Consider the following 305-nt stretch of genomic DNA (forward strand, 5'->3'; position numbering starts at 1 on the left):
CCTAACCTAACCTAACCTAACCTAACCTAACCTAACCTAACCTAACCTAACCTAACCTAACCTAACCTAACCTAACCTAACCTAACCTAACCTAACCTAACCTAACCTAACCTAACCTAACCTAACCTAACCTAACCTAACCTAACCTAACCTAACCTAACCTAACCTAACCTAACCTAACCTAACCTAACCTAACCTAACCTAACCTAACCTAACCTAACCTAACCTAACCTAACCTAACCTAACCTAACCTAACCTAACCTAACCTAACCTAACCTAACCTAACCTAACCTAACCTAACCTAA

Source organism: Helicoverpa zea, chromosome 1 (assembly GCF_022581195.2).
Source record: "Helicoverpa zea isolate HzStark_Cry1AcR chromosome 1, ilHelZeax1.1, whole genome shotgun sequence".
Taxonomy (NCBI): Eukaryota; Metazoa; Arthropoda; class Insecta; order Lepidoptera; family Noctuidae; genus Helicoverpa; species Helicoverpa zea.